Source organism: Cherax quadricarinatus, chromosome 1, assembly GCF_038502225.1.
Source record: "Cherax quadricarinatus isolate ZL_2023a chromosome 1, ASM3850222v1, whole genome shotgun sequence".
Classification (NCBI taxonomy): Eukaryota; Metazoa; Arthropoda; class Malacostraca; order Decapoda; family Parastacidae; genus Cherax; species Cherax quadricarinatus.
Window position 1 is genome coordinate 93981909 of NC_091292.1, and position 22660 is coordinate 94004568.

General features: G+C 50.6%; 1 protein-coding gene across 5 annotated transcripts in view; it reads left to right on the forward strand.

The window, feature by feature from the left end:
• The window catches only part of lilli (AF4/FMR2 family member lilliputian), a 470466-nt gene that overhangs the window by 243305 nt on the left and 204501 nt on the right, over positions 1-22660 (forward strand). Inside the window, exon 1 of one of the 5 annotated variants that reach the window (XM_070084366.1) lies at positions 6754-6811. The exons of the other annotated variants lie outside the window; for them this stretch is intronic. The gene's annotated coding sequence lies outside the window, so the exon portion shown is untranslated. Of the gene's footprint in view, positions 1-6753; positions 6812-22660 lie in introns of those variants that run through there. 5 annotated transcript variants of the gene reach the window in all.

Genomic DNA, 22660 nt, shown 5'->3' on the forward strand with positions numbered 1-22660 from the left:
GTGGCAGTAGTTATGACTTGGGTGGTGGTGGGTGTGGCAGTAGTTATGACTTGGGTGGTGGTGGGTGTGGCAGTAGTTATGACTTGGGTGGTGGTGGGTGTGGCAGTAGTTATGACTTGGGTGGTGGTGGGTGTGGCAGTAGTTATGACTTGGGTGGTGGTGGGTGTGGCAGTAGTTATGACTTGGGTGGTGGTGGGTGTGGCAGTAGTTATGACTTGGGTGGTGGTGGGTGTGGCAGTAGTTATGACTTGGGTGGTGGTGGGTGTGGCAGTAGTTATGACTTGGGTGGTGGTGGGTGTGGCAGTAGTTATGACTTGGGTGGTGGTGGGTGTGGCAGTAGTTATGACTTGGGTGGTGGTGGGTGTGGCAGTAGTTATGACTTGGGTGGTGGTGGGTGTTAGTTATGACTTGGGTGGTGGTGGGGTGGCAGTGGTGACTTGGGTGGTGGTGGGTGTGGCAGTAGTTATGACTGTGGCAGTAGTTATGTGGTGGGTGGGTGTGGCAGTAGTTATGACTTGGTTGGTGGTGGGTGTGGCAGTAGTTATGACTTGGGTGGTGGTGGGTGTGGCAGTAGTTATGACTTGGGTGGTGGTGGGTGTGGCAGTAGTTATGACTTGGGTGGTGGTGGGTGTGGCAGTAGTTATGACTTGGGTGGTGGTGGGTGTGGCAGTAGTTATGACTTGGGTGGTGGTGGGTGTATCAGTAGTTATGACTTGGGTGGTGGTGGGTGTGGCAGTAGTTATGACTTGGGTGGTACAGTAGTTATGACTTGGGTGGTGGTGGGTGTGGCAGTAGTTATGACTTGGGTGGTGGTGGGTGTGGTACTTGGTTGGTGGTGGGTGTGGCAGTAGTTCTGACTTGGGTGGTGGTGGGTGTGGCAGTAGTTGTGACTTGGGTGGTGGTGGGTGTGGCAGTTGTTATGACTTGGGTGGTGGTGGGTGTGGCAGTAGTTATGACTTGGCAGTAGTTATGACTTGGGTGGTGGGGTGTGGCAGTAGTTATGACTTGGGTGGTGGTGGGTGTGGCAGTAGTTATGACTTGGGTGCAGTGGTGGGTGTGGCAGTAGTTATGACTTGGGTGGTGGTGGGTGTGGCAGTAGTTATGAGTGGCAGTATGACTTGGGTGGTGGTGGGTGTGGCAGTAGTTATGACTTGGGTGGTGGTGGGTGTTATGACTTGGGTGGTGGTGGGTGTGGCAGTAGTTATGACTTGGGTGGTGGTGGGTGTGGCAGTAGTTATGAGTTGGGACGTGGGGGGTGTGGCAGAAGTTATGACTTGGCAGTAGTTATGACTTGGGTGGTGGTGGGTGGTACAGTAGTTATGACTTGGGTGGTGGTGGGTGTGGCAGTAGTTATGACTTGGGTGGTGGTGGGTGTGGCAGTAGTTATGACTTGGGTGGTGGTGGGTGTGGCAGTAGTTATGACTTGGGTGGTGGTGGGTGTGGCAGTAGTTATGACTTGGGTGGTGGTGGGTGTGGCAGTAGTTATGACTTGGGTGGTGGTGGGTGTGGCAGTAGTTATGACTTGGGTGGTGGTGGGTGTGGCAGTAGTTATGACTTGGGTGGTGGTGGGTGTGGCAGTAGTTATGACTTGGGTGGTGGTGGGTGTGGCAGTAGTTATGACTTGGGTGGTGGTGGGTGTGGCAGTAGTTATGACTTGGGTGGTGGTGGGTGTGGCAGTAGTTATGACTTGGGTGGTGGTGGGTGTGGCAGTAGTTATGACTTGGGTGGTGGTGGGTGTGGCAGTAGTTATGACTTGGGTGGTGGTGGGTGTGGCAGTAGTTATGACTTGGGTGGTGGTGGGTGTGGCAGTAGTTATGACTTGGGTGGTGGTGGGTGTGGCAGTAGTTATGACTTGGGTGGTGGTGGGTGTGGCAGTAGTTATAACTTGGGTGGTGGTGGGTGTGGCAGTAGTTATGACTTGGGTGGTGGTGGGTGTGGCAGTAGTTATAACTTGGGTGGTGGTGGGTGTATAATATATCATAGCGATATTAAAATAATAATAATAATAATAATTTTACTATAAATGCATGTACAAGGTATATAGACCTAGCTGACATCAGTGACATACTTGTCATGCAGAACAACAAGGTATATAGACCTAGCTGACATCAGTGACATACTTGTCATGCAGAACAACAAGGTATATAGACCTAGCTGACATCAGTGACATACTTGTCATGCAGAACAACAAGGTATATAGACCTAGCTGACATCAGTGACATACTTATGCAGAACAACAAGGTATATAGGCCTAGCTGACATCAGTGACATACTTGTTATGCAGAACATTTCGGGCAAATTAGGTCAGTTTTGTCCCAGGATGCGACCCACAACAGTCGACTAACACCCATGTACCCATTTTACTGATGGGTGAACATGGAGAACCGGTGTAAAGAAACACGGCCAATGTTTTTACCCTCGTTGGGAATCGAACCCAGACATTCTCTTTGTGAAGCGAGAGCTTTAGCCACCAGGCCACGGGGCACCGTAATAGTAATTATGACTTGGGTTGTGGTGGGTGCTGTGATGTAGGTTTTTTTTTTTAGGCGATTTTTTTTTTTAGGCGATTTTTTTTAGGCGATTTTTTTTTTTAGGCGATTTTTTTTTTAGGCGAGGCGGAAGCCAGCCAGCCAGATGCCTGCTTGTGTACAGTAGTCACTGAACCTTATCTACCTCTAGCTTCACCTCTCACCCTCCCTCACGTTCCTCTCTCCATCACTCTCATCACTAACTCATTTACTTCACACCTCCCTCACCTCACACCTCTCTGTGTCTCTCCCTTCCGTCCTTCATTCACACTTCACTCCTCTCATCTTAGAGAGGTCATCTAAACACCTGTGCCAGGACACTGCCCTGGCCAATATTTTTTATACATACGACAATAGCTTGCTGTTGCTGCTGTAAGAATCTCCTTCCTCACACCATGATACTCCTCTCTCCCTATACTTACATATACTTACATATACCAGGTCTTTCTCTTCATTCCTTTGTATCTACCGAAGAAGACTTCAGCTGGAGGTAGAAATATGCAACCATTTTTCCTGGTTTTTGTCACGTGTGGGGGTTTGTTCTCACAACACCTGACTTCCTGCTCTTCCTTCTTTACTTCGTATTTCTTCCTTGTATTCATCCTCATTCCCTTCAGTCTCTTCTTCATTAAAGTTTCTTCTTCCCCCTTCCCCATCCTATCTTGTACTTCTTGCCTCCCGTGTTGTCCTGTCTCCTATCGTTTGCTTCTTGTCTCCCATCTTGTGCTTCTCCTTCCATCTTGTGCCTCCTTCCCCTCCATCTTGTGCTTCCCCTTCCATCATTCTTGTGGTTACCGCAACATTCAGTGCCACTGTCTCCTGGCTGTCGCCTCACTGCCACTTGATGCTTCCATTCTTTTTCCTCAGTAAGTTTATTCAGGTATACACAGTTACATAGAATATCATACATAGCATATGTATAGGAATCTAGGATAACCCCAAAAAATTAGTGACTTATTTCCATTAGGGTTCTTGTGATAATTATTAATATTTAAAAGTTAAAAACAGGTAAGTATCTTACCTATGTAAAAACAGTTATAACAAGATATACTAGGGGAGAGGTAACATTAGTTATTTTCGTACAAGAAATCACTCTCCTCCCTTTCTGTAGCCTTATTTATGAGGTACATTTAGGCTCTCTTGAACTGGCTCATGCTATGGTAGGCTTTGACATGCACAGGCGGCAGTCTATTCCACTCTTTCATTTCGATTAGAAAAATGTCTTATGGGTGCGAGTTGCAGTCTGCACCGCACGTGGTGGCTAAGTGTCCTGTTGGTGAGTGCGAGTTGCAGTCTGCACCGCACGTGGTGGCTAAGTGTCCTGTTGGTGATGGGTGCGAGTTGCAGTCTGCACCGCACGTGGTGGCTAAGTGTCCTGTTGGTGATGGGTGCGAGTTGCAGTCTGCACCGCACGTGGTGGCTAAGTGTCCTGTTGGTGATGGGTGCGAGTTGCAGTCTGCACCGCACGTGGTGGCTAAGTGTCCTGTTGGTGATGGGTGCGAGTTGCAGTCTGCACCGCACGTGGTGGCTAAGTGTCCTGTTGGTGATGGGTGCGAGTTGCAGTCTGCACCGCACGTGGTGGCTAAGTGTCCTGTTGGTGATGGGTGCGAGTTGCAGTCTGCACCGCACGTGGTGGCTAAGTGTCCTGTTGGTGAGTGCGAGTTGCAGTCTGCACCGCACGTGGTGGCTAAGTGTCCTGTTGGTGATGGGTGCGAGTTGCAGTCTGCACCGCACGTGGTGGCTAAGTGTCCTGTTGGTGATGGGTGCGAGTTGCAGTCTGCACCGCACGTGGTGGCTAAGTGTCCTGTTGGTGAGTGCGAGTTGCAGTCTGCACCGCACGTGGTGGCTAAGTGTCCTGTTGGTGATGGGTGCGAGTTGCAGTCTGCACCGCACGTGGTGGCTAAGTGTCCTGTTGGTGATGGGTGCGAGTTGCAGTCTGCACCGCACGTGGTGGCTAAGTGTCCTGTTGGTGATGGGTGCGAGTTGCAGTCTGCACCGCACGTGGTGGCTAAGTGTCCTGTTGGTGATGAGTGCGAGTTGCAGTCTGCACCGCACGTGGTGGCTAAGTGTCCTGTTGGTGATGGGTGCGAGTTGCAGTCTGCACCGCACGTGGTGGCTAAGTGTCATGTTGGTGATGGGTGCGAGTTGCAGTCTGCACCGCTCGTGGTGGCTAAGTGTCCTGTTGGTGAGTGCGAGTTGCAGTCTGCACCGCACGTGGTGGCTAAGTGTCCTGTTGGTGATGGGTGCGAGTTGCAGTCTGCACCGCACGTGGTGGCTAAGTGTCCTGTTGGTGATGGGTGCGAGTTGCAGTCTGCACCGCACGTGGTGGCTAAGTGTCCTGTTGGTGATGGGTGCGAGTTGCAGTCTGCACCGCACGTGGTGGCTAAGTGTCCTGTTGGTGATGGGTGCGAGTTGCAGTCTGCACCGCACGTGGTGGCTAAGTGTCCTGTTGGTGAGTGCGAGTTGCAGTCTGCACCGCACGTGGTGGCTAAGTGTCCTGTTGGTGAAGGGACAAATACGCTGCCAGTTTTGTGCCTCATCACTATGATAATTGTGTACTCTGGCTGGCTGGCTCCTGAATGTTACTATTAAATATTGTGTAATCTAACACACATCAACCTTCTGTCTCCCCTTTTAGTGAAATCTATATGCCTGGCAGAGAAGTAGAATGTATCTGTCCTCATTATTTGCCCGGTACATTAGTAGAAAGCAGCCATCTTCATTATATACCGGCAGGGTAGTAAAAAGCAGTCATACATGAAGATGCTGCCTTTCTTTCATAACAACAAGACACAGTTACAGAAGTAGTAAGTTAGTAGAGAGTTAGTTCCAGTGAGACACCACTGTACTCTCACGAGTGGCAAGCAAAAGCCGAGTTTTACCTTGAAAGTTTTGCACTCTGGCAGGACCGCTGGTCTTTACTGTCTCCCCAATATATAAAACAAGTAAATCTTATACCTCTTCTGCTTACAGTTAGTGTAAATTTAGGTTTAATTCTTTCATTTTATTTCTTAATCAAAATCATGTAGTATCTCGTTTCCAATTTAGGAGGCCTGATCTGAGATCGGGCCGCTGGGGCGATGTTTCCTGTAATCATTAACATACACCATATTTATCCATGCACCTGCCTAAGTCTACCTACCTGGAGGTTGTTCTGGGGGTCAACGCCCCCGCGGCCCAGTCTTGACCTGGCCTCCAGGCAGTAACATCCTGATCAGCCAGGCTGGTGTTACTGCTGGCCACATTCAATCCAACGTACCTACCACAGACTTGTTGATCGGGTACTGACTTTAGGTATCTGTCGAATTCCTTGAAAACAGCCAAGGATCTATTGGTAATTCCTCCTATGCATGGTGGGAGGCTGTTCATCAGTCTTGGGCCCCCGGACACTTGTTTTCTCTTAGTATACTCATGGCGCCCCTGTAGTGTATGTACTCATGGCTCTCCTGTAGTGTTCTCATAGCTCCCTGCTTTACATTTTTGTAGGGATTGATTTGTGTGTGCAGATTTGGGACCAGTCACAATAGGATTTTCCAGATGTAGGTTATCATGCATCTCTCTTGCCTGCGTTCCAGCAGTACAGGTCAAGAGACTCCAAACGTTCCCAATAATTAAGGTGTTTGACAGAACACGTGTGTGCAGTAAAGGTTCTCTGTACATTCTCTGGTTCTGCAATTTCCCCTGCCTGAAATGGAGTAGTTAGTGTACAGCAATATTCCAGTCTAGAGAGGACAAGTAACTTGAAAAGGATCATTGGCATGGCATCCCTTGTTGTGAAAGTTCTCATTATAGATCCTATCATTTTCCTCGTAGATGTGATAGGCACAATGTTTTGATCCTTCAAGCTGAAATCCTTTGACATTAACACCCCCACGTCCTTCACATTACTTTTTCGCTCTTTATGTGGTTAGAGTTTGTAGTATACGCTTTTCTAGTTATTATTTCCTCAAGTTTTCCAAAACGGAATAACTGAAATTTGTTTTCATTGAACGTCATATTTTTTCCTCGGCCCGTTGTTAAACTTGGTTTATATCCGTTTGGGGATTTACAGTGTCCTCAGTTGATGACACTCTCATGCAGGTGTAATTGGCTTTATTTGTCTTTATATGTACCAGTTTATTGTTTACAAGTCCATGTAGCAAATATTGCAGTTATTTACTAGAACTAATTATTGTCAGTTGTAGCGCTGATAGTACCATCACTAATGTGTTCTTATCTCTTGTAGGTGAGTACCAGTAGGACGCAAGACAGTGCTGCCCATGTCTGGAGAACCCGCTTGTCTTGTGAGTATGTGTTTGTGGGGGGTTGTCTTTGTGAATGTGTGCTTATGTGGGCGCTAGTGAGCATACGTACGTTCGTGGGTGGGTGAGTGTACGTGTTGTACCATCAGGTGTTGTAGGCTGTCGTGTTGCACGCGGCGTGCCATATTGGATCTTAGTGTTGAATGTTTGTATTATAAATATTGCATGTTTGCTGTAGTCTTCATTTGTTTTTGTTTCTATAACTGGATGTCAATAAAAGCCAGAGCAAGTAGCCTTGGTCCCTGGCTTCCATACAGCCAGCAACAGCCTTGATGTTGCTTCTCCGTCTTATCAAGTTAAAATTTACGACGTGACTCTTTTTTTCACATCTTTTGCAATGCATCATTTTAAGTCTTCTTATGTTGATTTTATCTGATAAATTTAATACAAAAACTCAGCCAATTAAAATCGGTCCTATTAAGTCTTAGAGCGAAAAATTAAGGTTTATACTTCTGCCTCTTGACAAGGTGGATGGTGCACGAGTGTGAGGCTGGTGCACGAGTGTGAGGCTGGTGCACGAGTGTGAAGCTTGTGCACGAGTGTGAGGCTGGTGCACGAGTGTGAAGCTTGTGCACGAGTGTGAGGCTGGTGCACGAGTGTGAGGCTGGTGCATGAATGTGAGGCTGGTGCACGAGTGTGAGGCTGGTGCACGAGTGTGAGGCTGGTGCACGAGTGTGAGGCTGGTGCACGAGTGTGAGGCTGGTGCACGAGTGTGAGGCTGGTGCACGAGTGTGAAGCTTGTGCACGAGTGTGAGGCTGGTGCACGAGTGTGAAGCTTGTGCACGAGTGTGAGGCTGGTGCACGAGTGTGAGGCTGGCGCAAGAATGTGAGGCTGGTGCACGAGTGTGAGGCTGGTGCACGAGTGTGAGGCTGGTGCACGAGTGTGAGGCTGGTGCACGAGTGTGAGGCTGGTGCACGAGTGTGAAGCTTGTGCACGAGTGTGAGGCTGGTGCACGAGTGCGAAGCTTGTGCACGAGTGTGAGGCTGGTGCACGAGTGTGAGGCTGGCGCATGAATGTGAGGCTGGTGCACGAGTGTGAGGCTTGTGCACGAGTGTGAGGCTTGTGCACGAGTGTGAAACTTGTGCACGAGTGTGAGGCTTGTGCACGAGTGTGAGGCTTGTGCACGAGTGTGAGGCTTGTGCACGAGTTTGAGGCTTGTGCACGAGTGTGAGGCTGATGCACGAGTGTGAGGCTAGTGCACGAGTGTGAGGCTGGTGCACGAGTGTGAGGCTGATTCACGAGTGTGAGGCTGATGCACGAGTGTGAGGCTAGTGCACGAGTGTGAGGCTGGTGCACGAGTGTGAGGCTAGTGCACGAGTGTGAGGCTGGTGCACGAGTGTAACCCTGGTGCACGAGTGAGAGACTGGTGCACGGGCGTGAGGCTTGTGCACGAGTGTGAGGCTGGTGCACGAGTGTGAGGCTGGTGCACGAGTGTGAGGCTAGTGCACGAGTGTGAGGCTGATGCACGAATGTGAGACTAGTGCACGAGTGAGAGACTGGTGCACGAGTGTGAAGCTTGTGCACGAGTGAGGCTGGTGCACGAGTGTGAGGCTGATGCACGAGTGTGAGGCTAGTGCACGAGTGTGAGGCTGGTGCACGAGTGTAACCCTGGTGCACGAGTGAGAGACTGGTGCACGGGCGTGAGTCTTGTGCACGAGTGTGAGGCTGGTGCACGAGTGTGAGGCTGATGCACGAGTGTGAGGCTAGTGCACGAGTGTGAGGCTGATTCACGAGTGTGAGGCTAGTGCACGAGTGTGAGGCTGGTGCACGAGTGTAAGGCTGGTGCACGAGTGAGAGACTGGTGCACGGGCGTGAGGCTTGTGCACAAGTGTGAGGCTGGTGCACGAGTGTGAGGCTGGTGCACGAGTGTGAGGCTGATGCACGAGTGAGGCTAGTGCACGAGTGTGAGGCTGGTGCACGACTGTAAGGCTGGTGCACGAGTGAGAGATTGGTGCATGGGCGTGAGGCTTGTGCACGAGTGTGAGGCTGGTACATGAGTGTGAGGCTGGTGCACGAGTGTGAGGCTAGTGCACGAGTGTGAGGCTGGTGCACGAGTGCAAGGCTGGTGCACGAGTGAGAGACTGGTGCACGGGCGTGAGGCTTGTGCACGAGTGTGAGGCTGGTGCACGAGTGTGAGGCTGGTGCACGAGTGTGAGGCTGGTGCACGAGTGTGAGGCTGGTGCACGAGTGTGGGGCTGGTGCACGTGTGTGAGGCTGGTGCACGAGTGTGAGGCTGGTGCACGAGTGTGAGACTGGTGCACGGGTGTGAGGCTTATGCACGGTATGAGGCTGGTGCACGAGTGTGAGACTGGTGCACGGGTGTGAGGCTTATGCACGGTATGAGGCTGGTGCACGAGTGTGAGGCTGATGCACGAGTGTGAGGCTGGTGCACGAGTGTGAGGCTGGTGCACGAGTGAGGCTGGTGCACGAGTGTGAGGCTGGTGCACGAGTGTGAGGCTGGTGCACGAGTGTGAGGCTGGTGCACGAGTGAGGCTGATGCACGAGTGTGATGCTGATGCACGAGTGTGTGAGGCTGCTGCACGAGTGTGTGAGGCTGCTGCACGAGTGTGTGAAGCTGATGCACGAGTGTGAGGCTGATGCACGAGTGTGATGCTGATGCACGAGTGTGTTAGGCTGGTGCACGAGTGTGTGAGGCTGGTGCACGAGTGTGTGAGGCTGCTGCACGAGTGTGTGAAGCTGATGCACGAGTGTGAGGCTGCTGCACGAGTGTGAGGCTGGTGCACGAGTGTGAGGCTAGTACACGAGTGTGCTATCAATAACTTTTTGAAAGTCAAGTTTGTTCAGGATTTTATTGAATATATTGGCAAAGTTTTGTGCCACATTCACGAATGATTCACTCAACTTTTAAATCCACAGTTTATTTAAAGACTAATTGAACACCGAGTTATATTCTGTATTTCCTTCGTATATTAGATGTTATCAAGGAAAATTTCAACTTTCGTAATGTTTACTCTATCACTAAAGATTATTATTTTTACCTATGATTTTGAGTAGAAAAACTTTGTTGTTTCATTTTACGATGGTTTCGATGTTAACTACATGTTTTGTAACTCCATTAATAAGTATTTTTTTTTTTCGTTCTTGAGAAAGTCTTGATTTTTTTGAAATTCTGCGAGTATTTGTCTCCGTTTGTAGATGAAGCCTTTGTCTATATCCAGGTTGTATCTTCTCTCCGTCCCCCTCCCCTTGTATCTTCTCTCCGTCCCCCTCCCCTTGTATCTTCTCTCCGTCCCCCTCCCCTTGTATCTTCTCTCCGTCCCCCTCCCCTTGTATCTTCTCTCCGTCCCCCTCCCCTTGTATCTTCTCTCCGTCCCCCTCCCCTTGTATCTTCTCTCCGTCCCCCTCTCCTTGTATCTTCTCTCCGTCCCCCTCTCCTTGTATCTTCTCTCCGTCCCCCTCCCCTTGTATCTTCTCTCCGTCCCCCTCCCCTTGTATCTTCTCTCCGTCCCCCTCTCCTTGTATCTTCTCTCCGTCCCCCTCCCCTTGTATCTTCTCTCCGTCCCCCTCCCCTTGTATCTTCTCTCCGTCCCCCTCCCCTTGTATCTTCTCTCCGTCCCCCTCCCCTTGTATCTTCTCTCCGTCCCCCTCCCCTTGTATCTTCTCTCCGTCCCCCTCTCCTTGTATCTTCTCTCCGTCCCCCTCTCCTTGTATCTTCTCTCCGTCCCCCTCTCCTTGTATCTTCTCTCCGTCCCCCTCCCCTTGTATCTTCTCTCCGTCCCCCTCCCCTTGTATCTTCTCTCCGTCCCCCTCCCCTTGTATCTTCTCTCCGTCCCCCTCCCCTTGTATCTTCTCTCCGTCCCCCTCCCCTTGTATCTTCTCTCCGTCCCCCTCCCCTTGTATCTTCTCTTCATCCCCCTCCCCTTGTATCTTCTCTTCATCCCCCTCCCCTTGTATCTTCTCTCCGTCCCCCTCCCCTTGTATCTTCTCTCCGTCTTCCCCGTCCCCCTCCCCTTGTATCTTCTCTCCGTCCCCCTCCCCTTGTATCTTCTCTTCGTCCCCCGCCCCGTGTATCTTCTCTCCGTCCCCCTCCCCTTGTATCTTCTCTACGTCCCCCTCTCCTTGTATCTTCTCTCCGTCCCCCTCCCCTTATATCTTCTCTCCGTCCCCCTCTCCTTGTATCTTCTTCCCCTCCCCCTCCCCTTGTATCTTCTCTCCGTCCCCCTCCCCTTGTATCTTCTCTCCGTCCCCCTCCCCTTGTATCTTCTCTCCCCCCTCCCCTTGTATCTTCTCTCCGTCCCCCTCCCCTTGTATCTTCTCTCCGTCCCACTCCCCTTGTATCTTCTCTCCGTCCCCCTCCCCTTGTATCTTCTCTCCGTCCCCCTCCCCTTGTATCTTCTCTCCGTCCCCCTCCCCTTGTATCTTCTCTTCGTCCCCCTCCCCTTGTATCTTCTCTCCGTCCCCCTCCCCTTGTATCTTCTCTTCGTCCCCCTCCCCTTGTATCTTCTCTCCGTCCCCCTCCCCTTGTATCTTCTCTCGTCCCCCTCCCCTTGTATCTTCTCTCCGTCCCCCTCCCCTTGTATCTTCTCTCCGTCCCCCTCCCCTTGTATCTTCTCTCCGTCCCCCTCCCCTTGTATCTTCTCTCCGTCCCCCTCCCCTTGTATCTTCTCTCCGTCCCCCTCCCCTTGTATCTTCTCTCCGTCCCCCTCCCCTTGTATCTTCTCTTCGTCCCCCTCCCCTTGTATCTTCTCTCCGTCCCCCTCCCCTTGTATCTTCTCTCCGTCCCCCTCCCCTTGTATCTTCTCTCCGTCCCCCTCCCCATGTATCTTCTCTCCGTCCCCCTCCCCTTGTATCTTCTCTCCGTCCCCCTCCCCTTGTATCTTCTCTCCGTCCCCCTCCCCTTGTATCTTCTCTCCGTCCCCCTCCCCTTGTATCTTCTCTCCGTCCCCCTCCCCTTGTATCTTCTCTCCGTCCCCCTCCCCTTGTATCTTCTCTCCGTCCCCCTCCCCATGTATCTTCTCTCCGTCCCCCTCCCCTTGTATCTTCTCTCCGTCCCCCTCCCCTTGTATCTTCTCTCCGTCCCCCTCCCCTTGTATCTTCTCTCCGTCCCCCTCCCCTTGTATCTTCTCTCCGTCCCCCTCCCCTTGTATCTTCTCTCCGTCCCCCTCCCCTTGTATCTTCTCTCCGTCCCCCTCCCCTTGTATCTTCTCTCCGTCCCCCTCCCCTTGTATCTTCTCTCCGTCCCCCTCCCCTTGTATCTTCTCTCCGTCCCCCTCCCCTTGTATCTTCTCTCCGTCCCCCTCCCCTTGTATCTTCTCTCCGTCCTCCTCCCCTTGTATCTTCTCTCCTCCCCCCCCTTGTATCTTCTCTCCGTCCCCCTTCCCTTGTATCTTCTCTCCGTCCCCCTACCCTTGTATCTTCTCTCCGTCCCCCTCCCCTTGTATCTTCTCTCCGTCCCCCTCCCCTTGTATCTTCTCTCCGTCCCCCTCCCCTTGTATCTTCTCTCCGTCCCCCTCTCCTTGTATCTTCTCTCCGTCCCCCTCCCCGTGTATCTTCTCTCCGTCCCCCTCCCCTTGTATCTTCTCTCCGTCCCCCTCCCCTTGTATCTTCTCTCCGTCCCCCTCCCCTTGTATCTTCTCTCCGTCCCCCTCCCCTTGTATCTTCTCTCCGTCCCCCTCCCCTTGTATCTTCTCTCCGTCCCCCTCCCCTTGTATCTTCTCTCCGTCCCCCACCCCTTGTATCTTCTCTCCGTCCCCCTCCCCTTGTATCTTCTCTCCTTGTCCCCCGTCCCCCCCCTTGTATCTTCTCTCCGTCCCCCTCCCCTTGTATCTTCTCTCCGTCCCCCTCTCCCCTTGTATCTTCTCTCCGTCCCCCTCCCCTTGTATCTTCTCTCCGTCCCCCTCCCCTTGTATCTTCTCTCCGTCCCCCTCCCCGTGTATCTTCTCTCCGTCCCCCTCCCCTTGTATCTTCTCTCCGTCCCCCTCCCCTTGTATCTTCTCTCCGTCCCCCTCCCCTTGTATCTTCTCTCCGTCCCCCTCCCCTTGTATCTTCTCTCCGTCCCCCTCCCCTTGTATCTTCTCTCCGTCCCCCTCCCCTTGTATCTTCTCTCCGTCCCCCTCCCCTTGTATCTTCTCTCCGTCCCCCTCCCCTTGTATCTTCTCTCCGTCCCCCTCCCCTTGTATCTTCTCTCCGTCCCCCTCCCCTTGTATCTTCTCTTCGTCCCCCACCCCGTGGATCTTCTCTCCGTCCCCCTCCCCTTGTATCTTCTCTCCGTCCCCCTCCCCTTGTATCTTCTCTCCGTCCCCCTCCCCTTGTATCTTCTCTCCGTCCCCCTCCCCTTGTATCTTCTCTCCGTCCCCCTCCCCTTGTATCTTCTCTTCGTCCCCCTCCCCTTGTATCTTCTCTCCGTCCCCCGCCCCTGGTATCTTCTCTCCGTCCCCCTCCCCTTGTATCTCGTCTCTTGTATCTTCTCTCCGTCCCCCTCCCCTTGTATCTTCTCTCCGTCCCCCTCCCCTTGTATCTTCTCTCCGTCCCCCTCCCCTTGTATCTTCTCTTCGTCCCCCTCCCCTTGTATCTTCTCTCCGTCCCCCTCCCCTTGTATCTTCTCTCCGTCCCCCTCCCCTTGTATCTTCTCTCCGTCCCCCTCCCCTTGTATCTTCTCTCCGTCCCCCTCCCCTTGTATCTTCTCTCCGTCCCCCTCCCCTTGTATCTTCTCTCCGTCCCCCTCCCCTTGTATCTTCTCTCCGTCCCCCTCCCCTTGTATCTTCTCTCCGTCCCCCTCCCCGTGTATCTTCTCTCCGTGCCCCTCCCCTTGTATCTTCTCTCCGTCCCCCTCCCCTTGTATCTTCTCTCCGTCCCCCTCCCCTTGTATCTTCTCTCCGTCCCCCTCCCCTTGTATCTTCTCTCCGTCCCCCTCCCCTTGTATCTTCTCTCCGTCCCCCTCCCCTTGTATCTTCTCTCCGTCCCCCTCCCCTTGTATCTTCTCTCCGTCCCCCTCTCCTTGTATCTTCTCTCCGTCCCCCTCCCCTTGTATCTTCTCTCCGTCCCCCTCCCCTTGTATCTTCTCTCCGTCCCCCTCCCCTTGTATCTTCTCTCCGTCCCCCTCCCCTTGTATCTTCTCTCCGTCCCCCTCCCCTTGTATCTTCTCTCCGTCCCCCTCCCCTTGTATCTTCTCTCCGTCCCCCTCCCCTTGTATCTTCTCTCCGTCCCCCTCTCCTTGTATCTTCTCTCCGTCCCCCTCCCCTTGTATCTTCTCTCCGTCCCCCTCCCCTTGTATCTTCTCTCCGTCCCCCTCCCCTTGTATCTTCTCTTCATCCCCCTCCCCTTGTATCTTCTCTCCGTCCCCCTCCCCTTGTATCTTCTCTCCGTCCCCCTCCCCTTGTATCTTCTCTCCGTCCCCCTCCCCTTGTATCTTCTCTCCGTCCCCCTCCCCTTGTATCTTCTCTCCGTCCCCCTCCCCTTGTATCTTCTCTCCGTCCCCCTCCCCTTGTATCTTCTCTCCGTCCCCCTCCCCTTGTATCTTCTCTCCGTCCCCCTCCCCTTGTATCTTCTCTCCGTCCCCCTCCCCTTGTATCTTCTCTCCGTCCCCCTCCCCTTGTATCTTCTCTCCGTCCCCCTCCCCTTGTATCTTCTCTCCGTCCCCCTCCCCTTGTATCTTCTCTCCGTCCCCCTCCCCTTGTATCTTCTCTCCGTCCCCCTCCCCTTGTATCTTCTCTTCGTCCCCCTCTCCTTGTATCTTCTCTCCGTCCCCCTCCCCTTGTATCTTCTCTCCGTCCCCCTCCCCTTGTATCTTCTCTCCGTCCCCCTCCCCTTGTATCTTCTCTCCGTCCCCCTCCCCTTGTATCTTCTCTCCGTCCCCCTCCCCTTGTATCTTCTCTCCGTCCCCCTCCCCTTGTATCTTCTCTCCGTCCCCCTCCCCGTGTATCTTCTCTCCGTCCCCCTCCCCGTGTATCTTCTCTCCGTCCCCCTCCCCTTGTATCTTCTCTCCGTCCCCCTCCCCTTGTATCTTCTCTCCGTCCCCCTCCCCTTGTATCTTCTCTCCGTCCCCCTCCCCTTGTATCTTCTCTCCGTCCCCCTCCCCTTGTATCTTCTCTCCGTCCCCCTCCCCTTGTATCTTCTCTCCGTCCCCCTCCCCTTGTATCTTCTCTCCGTCCCCCTCCCCTTGTATCTTCTCTACGTCCCCCTCCCCTTGTATCTTCTCTCCGTCCCCCTCCCCTTGTATCTTCTCTCCGTCCCCCTCCCCTTGTATCTTCTCTTCATCCCCCTCTCCTTGTATCTTCTCTCCGTCCCCCTCCCCTTGTATCTTCTCTTCATCCCCCTCTCCTTGTATCTTCTCTCCGTCCCCCTCTCCTTGTATCTTCTCTTCGTCCCCCTCTCCTTGTATCTTCTCTTCATCCCCCTCTCCTTGTATCTTCTCTTCGTCCCCCTCCCCTTGTATCTTCTCTTCATCCCCCGCTCCTGGTATCTTCTCTTCATCCCCCTCCCCTTGTATCTTCTCTTCATCCCCCTCTCCTTGTATCTTCTCTTCATCCCCCTCCCCTTGTATCTTCTCTTCGTCCCCCTCCCCTTGTATCTTCTCTTCATCCCCCTCCCCTTGTATCTTCTCTTCATCCCCCTCCCCTTGTATCTTCTCTTCATCCCCCTCCCCTTGTATCTTCTCTTCATCCCCCTCCCCTTGTATCTTCTCTTCATCCCCCTCCCCTTGTATCTTCTCTTCATCCCCCTCCCCTTGTATCTTCTCTTCATCCCCCTCCCCTTGTATCTTCTCTTCATCCCCCTCCCCTTGTATCTTCTCTTCATCCCCCTCCCCTTGTATCTTCTCTTCATCCCCCTCCCCTTGTATCTTCTCTTCATCCCCCTCTCCTTGTATCTTCTCTTCATCCCCCTCCCCTTGTATCTTCTCTTCGTCCCCCTCCCGTTGTATCTTCTCTTCGTCCCCCTCCCCTTGTATCTTCTCTTCATCCCCCTCCCCTTGTATCTTCTCTTCATCCCCCTCTCCTTGTATCTTCTCTTCATCCCCATCCCCTTGTATCTTCTCTTCATCCCCCTCCCCTTGTATCTTCTCTTCGTCCCCCACACCTTGTATCTTCTCTTCGTCCCCCTCTCCTTGTATCTTCTCTTCATCTCCCTCCCCTTGTATCTTCTCTTCATCCCCCTCCCCTTGTATCTTCTCTTCGTCCCCCTCCCCTTGTATCTTCTCTTCATCCCCCTCCCCTTGTATCTTCTCTTCGTCCCCCTCCCCTTGTATCTTCTCTTCATCCCCCTCTCCTTGTATCTTCTCTTCATCCCCCTCCCCTTGTATCTTCTCTTCATCCCCCTCCCCGTGTATCTTCTCTTCGTCCCCCTCCCCTTGTATCTTCTCTTCATCCCTCTCTCCTTGTATCTTCTCTTCATCCCCCTCCCCGTGGATCTTCTCTTCATCCCCCTCCCCTTGTATCTTCTCTTCATCCCCCTCCCCTTGTATCTTCTCTTCATCCCCCTCCCCTTGTATCTTCTCTTCATCCCCCTCTCCTTGTATCTTCTCTTCATCCCCCTCTCCTTGTATCTTCTCTTCATCCCCCTCCCATTGTATCTTCTCTTCATCCCCCTCTCCTTGTATCTTCTCTTCATCCCCCCTCTCCTTGTATCTTTTCTTCACACCCTTCCCTTGTATCTTCATTTCATCCCCCTCCCCTTGTGTCTTCTCTTCATCCCCTCCCCTTGTGTCTTCTCTTCATCCCCTCCCCTTGTGTCTTCTCTTCATCCCCTCCCCTTCTATCTCCTCTTCATCCCCTCCCCTTGTATCTTCTCTTCATCCCCTCCCCTTGTATCTTCTCCTCATCCCCTCCCTTGTATCTTCTCTTCATCCCCTCCCCTTGTATTTTCTCTTCACCCCCTCGCCTTGTATCTTCTCTTCATCCCCTCCCCTTGTATCTTCTTTTCATCCCCCTCCCCTGGTATCTTCTTTTCATTTCCCCTCCCCCTTAATATATTTAGTTTTGAGACGAGTGAGGGAAGTAGACGTGAGAGTCGGGTGAGAATGAGAAGTAGATGAATGAGAAAAGGGAAGAGAGTAGGATGAGGTGGTGATATAAGAGGGAAAGGAGAGGGGAAGACAATGTTAACATGACTGAGGGAATGTTGACATACTTGTGGCCGATTTCAAGATAAGGGAGAAGGGAAGGTAAAGGAAGAGGGGAGAAAGGGAGGTTGGAGGGAAGAGGAGGGGGGCGAGGAAAATTTGAGAAGTGAGAGAGGGGGCTTGACCTGAAGGTGGGAAGGAGAATGTGTTGGGGTGTTATTGATCAGGGAGACACAGGTGGGACCTTCGTCTCTTGAAGGATATGGTTACCACGAGGACATGCCTCCTGCTCATCCTTGGCCCCTCTCCCAGGAGGTAATTCACCATCCCTCTTCCTCAGCCAGGGGGCACGAGTAGCCATGACTAGACCACTACCAACAGCCAAGTGACTACTAGATGAGCACACCCTTCACTCAGGCAGGGGGCACGAGTAGCCATGACTAGACCATTACCAACAATCAGGTGACTACTAGATGAGCATTCCCTCACCCAGGGGGGGGGGGCACCCACAACTTGCATCAAGGGGCCACACACTTGTACAGTTGACGTGCTCCTTCAGCGATACATTTGGTGTAATTTTCATTCCTAAAGCCATGTCATTCAACTGTGTTTGTAGTTTCATCCCGGTCTTCCCGCCGTCTCCGGGTTCCCGCCGTTGTTCTTGAATTGTTTAACTATGCAACCTTGCACATGTTTCCAGTGAACGTCAGCAACCACTTAGGTGGCCACCCCAGTTACTTAAGTCTTCCAGGGGGCCGTTTTCTCTCTCTCTCTCTCTCTCTCTCTCTCTCTCTCTCTCTCTCTCTCTCTCTCTCTCTCTCTCTCTCTCTCTCTCTCTCTCTCTCTCTCTCTCTCTCTCTCTCTCTCTCTCTCTCTCTCTCTCCTTCCTTCCTCCCGTCGTCTTGTCATTAGTTTGACTTCCTTTGCGAATACAGGCTTAAGGGATCTCCCGTGGTCTGTATGACGAAAATTATTGGACCTGGTACTGATCTTTGAGGGATCCCAGTTTTTTTTTCCTTGTCCATCCTTATTCTTCTGTCGGTATTGTCGCTCTGTTTTCTGTCTTTGAGGTTCTCCCTGATCTACCTGAGAACTTTCACTTTCATCCCAATCTGCTCTAGCTGGGATCAGTGTCTGAGAATCTGTTAAAGATTTAACTCAAGTTCATAAATGTGTACTTTGTGTTTTCACCGAGTTATATTTATGAGGGGTCGAGGCTCAGCTCCTGACCCCGCCGGCTTTTACTGGTTATTGACCTATTAAGCTCCGTCGTACTCTCTATTCAAATTTTGTATGGAGTATTTGAATCGCGAAATCTCTGTAACACGATTATCAGCTTGTGGAACAGGCAGGATTCACACCCATGGCAAATAAATGCTAAAACTCAGGCTTGCTAGTTTTAGCACTGACTTAGGCAGAGGTTTTAATGCGGCTCGTTTTCTGAGATGGGGAGTATACGTGTACTCATCTAGTTATGGTTGCAGGAGTCGAGTCCTGACCCCGCCTCTTCACTGGCCAATACTAGGTCACACTCTCTGAGCCATGAGTTTTATCATACCTATTCTTAAAGCTATGAATGGATCCTGCCTCCACTACATCGCTTCCCAAACTATTCCACTTCCTGACTACTCTGTGACTGAAGAAATACTTCCTAACATCCCTGTGATTCATCTGTGTCTTCAACTTCCAACTGTGTCCCTTTGTTGCTGTGTCCCATTTCTGGAACATTTTGTCTCTGTCCACCTTGTCAATTCCTCTCAGCATTTTATATGTCGTTATCATATCCCTCCTATCTCTCCTGTCCTCCAGTGTCGTCAGGTCGATTTCCCTTAACCTCTCCTCGTAGGACACATTAGTCCCAGAGCTAAGGGTGTGTGTGTGTGTGTATAAAAGTGATGTGTGCTGGTATACTATGTTTGGAATTGGTAGCAGAGCAACGTCAGCTGTTGCTTGGTGCTGCTGCTGCTGTTGTTGCTTGGTGGTGATGGTGCTGCTGCTGCGGTTTTTTCCAGACTTTGCTCTGATCATACAATGCGACGGAGGCAAATATGTAAACTAGGACACTCTCGTCACTGACTTTACCCCAGCCTCTTTTTTCTGCTATTTCTCCATACCTCCCTGCTCTTCCTCCTCCGTATGGCGTAGTGAGTGGTGGCCATCATACACTGTGTGCAAAACTTCTTACACACACACACACACACACACACACACACACACACACACACACACACACACAGGGGAGACATGATAAGGACATACAAAATACTGCAAGGAATTGACAGGGTGGACAGAGACAGGATGTTTCAGAGATGGAACACAGAAGCAAGGGGTCACAGTTGGAAATTGAAGACTCCGATGACTCAAAGAGATGTTAGGTAGTATTTCTTTAGTCATAGAGTTGTCAGGAAGTGGAATAGTCTGGTAAGTGACGTAGTGGAGGCAGGAACCATACATAGTTTTAAGACGAGGCATGATGAAGCTCATAGAGCAGGGAGAGAGACGACCTGTAGCGATCAGTGAAGAGGCGGGGCCAGGAGCTGTGAGTCGATCCCTGCGACCACAAATAGGTGAGTACACACTCTCTCTCTTTAAACAAACATATTTCGCTTCCCATCGGTCCACATTCATGGGAAAGAGGACGGAGGAAGTGTGTGTGTGTGTGTGTGTGTGTGGCGGGGGGGGGGGGACCATCACAGTGCAGGGGGGTGTGAAGGAAGTTGCGTGACGTGTTGGTTGTTCACCTTGCGTCAAGTGACACTACACTACTGCACCTAGCTTCGCCTGCCTCTTTTCTTTCTCTACTCTCTGCCTTCTCTACCAGTTTGGTCTTCCTCGTCTCCTGCTTCCACCAAATCATTGACCACGAAGTAAAATAACCAATCCCCGTGTCCTGACACGCACATTCTCTCTCACTATTCTTCCTCCTCTTCCCTTCCTTTACATTTCTCCTTACCCTCTCGTCTGTCTCACTCTTTTCCACTCCCTTCCATCTTAGTTTTCCTTCCTTGGATATTTCTTCGGCTCTGTACTTTCCTCAGGGTCGTTCCTTCCGTCTCTGAGGCGCTTCAGTTCTTGTCTCGTCTTGGTGTTTCTGCTTCTTGTTTCCCTTATAAGAGTGGCAGTACTACTCATGTTGGATCACACTGCTTCCTTCACTAGTTTTACAACTAACATCACTTGCTCAGCAGATGGGCATGTTAAAATAAACATTACCATAAGAGGCATGCACATTTCCACACGCAAGAACATACTAAACCCATGAAATAACATTCACATAACCAAGGACAACGTGGGTTTAGAGAAGTTCCTTCCTGTCTCTCGCAAATACTAAACCACTAACACATGCTTTTGGAGGCGTTGGAAGACAAACAAAATGAAGACACAACACACAAACTTTGTGAAACCCTAAGATTAGTGTAAATACGATGTAAAAGCTTACAAAATACATGTAAAATAAATACCCATAAACGTGTGTAAATGAATCTTCAGCTTCATAACAAATCAGACCCAAAGTGTAAGTCAAATCAGAGCACAATGCTCGTGCCAATTCCTTTTCTCATTCTTATATCGGACATAAAGACGATATTAGAGTTTGTATGAGTGTCAGTCATCCACTACACAGCAAAGTTTCAGAATTAAGGTCCCTTCGATCACACTTACGAAGGGGTAGGAGGGCAGATGTGAGTCAGCCGTCGCCAGCCTACGAAGAGGAATGGTAAAGCCTCAGTGTAGGCTCCTTGCAAGGGATAATTGCTAACGGTGTGTGATGCATTGTACAGTAAGGAATATCTTAATATGGTTATAAGTGGAAGAGATATTTGAAGGATATATGACGCAGTGGGGGTTACCTGGGACTGCTAGAGAGGCTTTGGTAGGGAGACTTGTTTGTTTATATTCATGCGCGCGCGCACACACACACACACACACACACACACACACACACACACACACACACACACACACACACACACACACACACACACACACACACACACACACACACACTACATACACACATACACACATACATACACATACACACACACATACACACATACACACATACACACACACACATACATACACATATACACACATACATACACACATACACACACACATTCAGACATACACACACACACACACACACACACACACACACACACACACACACACACACACACTACATACACACACTACATACACACACACATACACACATACACACATACATACACACATACATACACACATACATACACACACACACACACACACACACACACACACACACACACACACACACATACATACACATACACACACACACACACACACACACACACACACACACACACACACACACACACACACACACACACACACACAAACCACAACCCCACACAACCATAACTACACACAACCATAACTACACACAACCATAACTACACACAACCACAACTAATACACACACACACACACACACACACACACACACTACATACACACATACATACACACATACACACATACATACACACATACACACACATACAGACATACACACACACACACACACACACACACACACACACACACACACACACACAACCCCACACAACCATAACTACACACAACCACAACTAATACACACACGCACACACACACACACACACACACTACATACACACATACATACACACATACACACATACACACATACATACACACATACACACACATACAGACATACACACACACACACACACACACACACACACACACACACACACACACACACACACACACACACAACCCCACACAACCATAACTACACACAACCATAACTACACACAACCATAACTACACACAACCACAACTAATACACACACACACACACACACACTACATACACACATACATACACACATACATACAGACATACACACACACACACACACACACACACACACACACACACACACACACACACACACACACACACACACACACACAACCACAACTAATACACACACACTCACACACACACACACACAACCCCACACAAACATAACTACACACAACCACAACTAATACACACACGCACACACACACACAACCACAACCCCACACAACCATAACTACACACAACCATAACCCCACACAACCATAACTACACACAACCACAACTAATACACACACGTACACACACACACACACACACACACACAACCCCACACAACCATAACTACACACAACCACAACTAATACACACACGCACACACACCTGTGAGACCACACATTCATCTAATCTTATTGTTGAAAAGTATAATGAGAGAAATTGTGCAAGTAATGAAGAACAAACGAACTGAGAGATAGAGCGAGGGGAATGATAGAGAATAAACACTGGAAAACTTACTAAATAAAATATGAAAAGGCGCTCAAAACATTAGTGTGGGGGAGACAAATGGAGTAAAGGAATAAATGAAAGGCAGGACAACTATAAATTAAGGCACGAGATGAGAGGCGCAGAGCATGATGGGTCACTGAAGGACAAGCAGTAAACATGGCAAAAACATTTTCAGAAATGTTGAAAACAGATACAGATATCCACCAAGCAACTCCTTCATGCATTAATTCGTGTAGCAAGTTTATAAGTGAGAGCTCAGTTCAGCAAGCAGGTGGTAACAATAACTAGGCTATGACCATGATAAAATGAACGAGACATGACGAAGAAATAAAGGCTAGTAAGTAGAGGTATGTAAGGAATTGGGCAAGAAGGCAGATAAAGAGTAAGATGTGTCTTAATACA